The sequence below is a fragment of the Chiloscyllium plagiosum genome, chromosome 3, assembly GCF_004010195.1.
Source record: "Chiloscyllium plagiosum isolate BGI_BamShark_2017 chromosome 3, ASM401019v2, whole genome shotgun sequence".
Lineage (NCBI taxonomy): Eukaryota > Metazoa > Chordata > Chondrichthyes > Orectolobiformes > Hemiscylliidae > Chiloscyllium > Chiloscyllium plagiosum.
The window spans coordinates 136,495,653-136,499,411 of NC_057712.1; the positions used below are offsets into that span (position 1 = coordinate 136,495,653).

Below are 3,759 nucleotides of genomic sequence, written 5' to 3' on the forward strand. Positions count from 1 at the left end.
AACAGTGAAGGGGAGGGTAGTGAGTGGAGGGGGTGGGGGGATGGGTATGGGGGAAGTGGAGGGGAGATGGTCAATGGGAGGGCAAGTGTGTGTGGTGAGTTAAGGAGAGGGGGTGGTGAGGGGACAGCGCGTGCCTAACGGCTTTCTGGTTTAAACTCCCCCTCCCCCTTCTCCCGCTGCTACTGCCAACGTTCGATGGAAAGGAAAACGGTTGCAGGCTCGTGCGCGCTTCACCGCAGCTACACGTCCAGACGGCGTAGGGTCAGGCCGAAGCTCAGCGCTCGCTGACTAAATACGCAGAGGCGAACCAGCCATCCGCTCGAGCCACATGAGAGCGAAGCCACATCTTTTATTTTCTCAAAACGACCAAAATACGGAAAATCGATGAAACTGCAATATTTATCGCAACAAAAACGGTAAAAATATACGGAACAACAGCGTCATATATGTGTTACCAAAATGGACCCGGTGCTGCAGAGACTTCTGGGGAAGGCTTGCTGCAGGCACAGCGCATGTGCGCCCAGTTCAGCATGGTGTATTAAACTGGACCATTAGGGGGCGTGATGGTTGCAGCTTGGACTCTTCCTCAGATCCCACAATCAAACAGGACTCACATTTGAAAGGTGCAGTTTCTATCTTACAGATTACAAGTAATAATATTGCAGATATTAAATTGTGTCTGTACAACAAAACATGGATATCTTTAGAGCTAGAGGATCGCTGGCATGGTAATCCAGAGACTCAGGAGAATGCCTGTGGCATATGAGTTCAATTCTCACCTTGGCAACTCGTGGAATTTGACCTCATTTAAGAAAGCATGAATTAAAATGTAGTCTGAGTGATGGTGATCATGAAACCATTGTAACGTGCAGTGAAAATTCATCTGGTGTACTCAAGTCAAGGGAGAGGGAGGAGGAACCACATGTGACTCCAGATCCACAGTAATATGAGGAAGGGTCACTGGACCCAAAATGTCAACTCTGATTTCTCTTCACAGATACTTCCAGACCTTCTGTTTTTGTTCCACAGCAATATGGTTCATTCTGAAATGACTGAGCAAGCAGCTCCATTGTATCAAACGGGTACAAAGTAACACCATAAGACAGGAGCAAAAGCCAGCCATTCAGTCTGCAATAACTCAGTAAAACTCACTGGAAAGGAACATCATTTATTGTTGAACATCAAAATAAGAGTCACAACTTACAACACACAAGGACCTATCCTAGCCCAGGGCAGACACTTCTGCAGATGCATCCTTGGATGTGTCTTTTATATACTGGTTCTGCTTTTTCCTCAAATCAACTTGTTCAGAAATGTTTTAGAGGTAAAAACAATGACTGCAGATGCTGGAAACCAGATTCTGGATTAGTGGTGCTGGAAGAGCACAGCAGTTCAGGCAGCATCCGAGGAGCTTCGAAATCGACGTTTCAGGCAAAAGCCCTTCATAGCTTTATTCCTGATGAAGGGCTTTTGCCCGAAACGTCGATTTCGAAGCTCCTTGGATGCTGCCTGAACTGCTGTGCTCTTCCAGCACCACTAATCCAGAAATGTTTTACACAGCTCTGGAGCAAACGGGATTTAGAGTCATAGAAACATACAACACAGAAGCAACACCTTTCAACCCAACTCGTCCAGGCCAACCAGATTAGATTAGATTACTTACAGTGTGGAAACAGACCCTTCGGCCCAACAAGTCCACACCGACCCGCCGAAGCGCAACCCACCCATACCCCTACATTTACCCCTTACCTAACACTACGGCCAATTTAGCATGGCCAATTCACCTCACCTGCACATCTTTGGACTGTGGGAGGAAACCGGAGCACCCGGAGGAAACCCACGCAGACACGGGGAGAACGTGCAAACTCTACACAGTCAGTCGCCGGAGGCAGGAATTGAACCCGGATCTCTGGCGCTGTGAGGCAGCAGTGCACATCTGTGCCACCGTGCCGCCCACATTTCGATATCCTAAATTAATCTATTCCAATTTGCCATATCCCTCTAAATCCTTCTTATTCATTTACCCATTTAAATGTTGTAATTGTACCACCCTAGGTTCCTTTTAAATCTTGCTCCCTCATCTTAAACCTCTGTCCTCTAACTTTGGACACCCCTAACCTGGGGAAAAGACCTTGACTATTCACCCTAGCCATGCCCCTCATAGTTTTATAAACTTCGATAAGGTCACCCCTCAGCCTCTGATGCTCCAGGGGAAATAACCCCAGAATATTCAGCTTCTCCCTGGAGCTCAAATCTGCCCACCCTGCAACAGCCTTGCAAATCTTTTTTGTATCCTTTCAAGTTTCTCAAAGCCTTTATTGTAGCAGGGAGAGTGGAATTGAACAAATTGAACCTGGGTTTCCTGACACAGAGGTTGGACAATACCGCAGTGCCACAAAGCCCCTGTATAGGGTTTATGCCAACAGAGGTGGTCTACTTGTTTTTTTGTGGCCTTCTCCCTGGTCTTTACCAACAATGAAATAGTTTCCACTTTTTTAAAGGACAACCCTCGGATTCAATGGAAAGCCATATTCAAAGTTCCTTACTGGACTGTATCTGCTGGTTTAAAATCTCTGTCTGGCCCATACCCATTGTGGCAGCTTTCATTGGGGGGCATCTTGTTTTTATTCAATCTTGTCGCCCAAGTTCAGGAAAGTCAGGCGAGGGTGTTGACTTATTAATAGTTCTGCCTTCGCTTTTCCCGTCCTCATATGCGGCATTGTCCTATAGTTGAAGAGGAAGCATGCAAGTTTCATTTCCAAAGATTCTGCAGTTGCTTTCTCATGCAAATACTTGAACTGCCCACTCAGCCAGACCATTTAAGGATGGATGGTAAGGTGCCAAGTGGATGCGCCTTACCCTGTTTGTCTTCATAAAGGTTTGAAACATCCTGCTGGTAAGTGGGCTTCACTGCTTGTTGTAAGGATTTCACAATGACTATGCATACTAAAAGATTGGCAGAGTTTTCTAGTGATTTAAGAGATGGTGGAGGCCATTCAGCACACCCTGATCCATTTTGAATGAGCATCAATAAGGATTAAATGGACCTGCAAAACCTGCATGTACTCAAACACAGGGTCTTCCTGGCTATTCCCATGGTGCATTGAGGCTGCTGGTTAGCCTTCTGGGTTTCCTGGCAGGTTTTGCATTGTTTGACCAGATTTTCAATATCTGTGCCTATGCCAGCCCACCAAATACACCTCCTTACAACAGGATATAGATCAGTTGGAGGCATGGGCAGAAAAATGGCAGATGGAGTTTAATCTGGACAAATGTAAGGTGATGAATTTTGGAAGGTAAAGTACAGATAGAAATTATACAGTGAATGGCAGAACCTTTAGGAGTATTGATATGCAGAGGAATCTAGGTGTGCAGGTACACAGATGACATAAGGTTGGATCGAGTGTGTTCATTTTCACTGAAATGCAGGACGTCGAGGGGTGACCTGACAAAAGTTATAAGATAGTGATTGGCATGGATAGAGTGGAATATATGAGGTTTTTCCCATATAAAAGGAGAGGTCAGTTACTTGGGGACACAGATTCAAGGTGCGAGGGAGGAAGTTTAAAAGAGATGTGCGAGGCATGTTTTTCATACAAAAAGTGGTGAGTGTCTGGAATGCGCTGCCAATGGAGGTGGTGGAAGAAGGCACAACAAGAAGCACCTGAACGAATACATGAGTAGGAAGGGAATAAAAGGATTTGGATCATGTAAGTGAAGATAGTTTTAGTATGGAAGGTCAAATGTAGCAGTGTGGGC

At 45.7% G+C, this 3,759-nt stretch overlaps 1 protein-coding gene across 4 annotated transcripts in view; it reads right to left on the bottom strand.

The window, feature by feature from the left end:
- Positions 1 to 543, bottom strand: part of znf318 (zinc finger protein 318) — a 116,839-nt gene extending 116,296 nt beyond the window's left edge. For 3 of the 4 annotated variants that reach the window (XM_043687411.1, XM_043687412.1, XM_043687406.1), the window contains exon 1: positions 456 to 543. The gene's annotated coding sequence lies outside the window, so the exon portion shown is untranslated. The remainder of the gene's footprint in view (positions 1 to 455) is intronic. The other variant, XM_043687408.1, reaches the window with a different exon arrangement.
- Between the last annotated feature and the right edge of the window lie 3,216 nt (positions 544 to 3,759).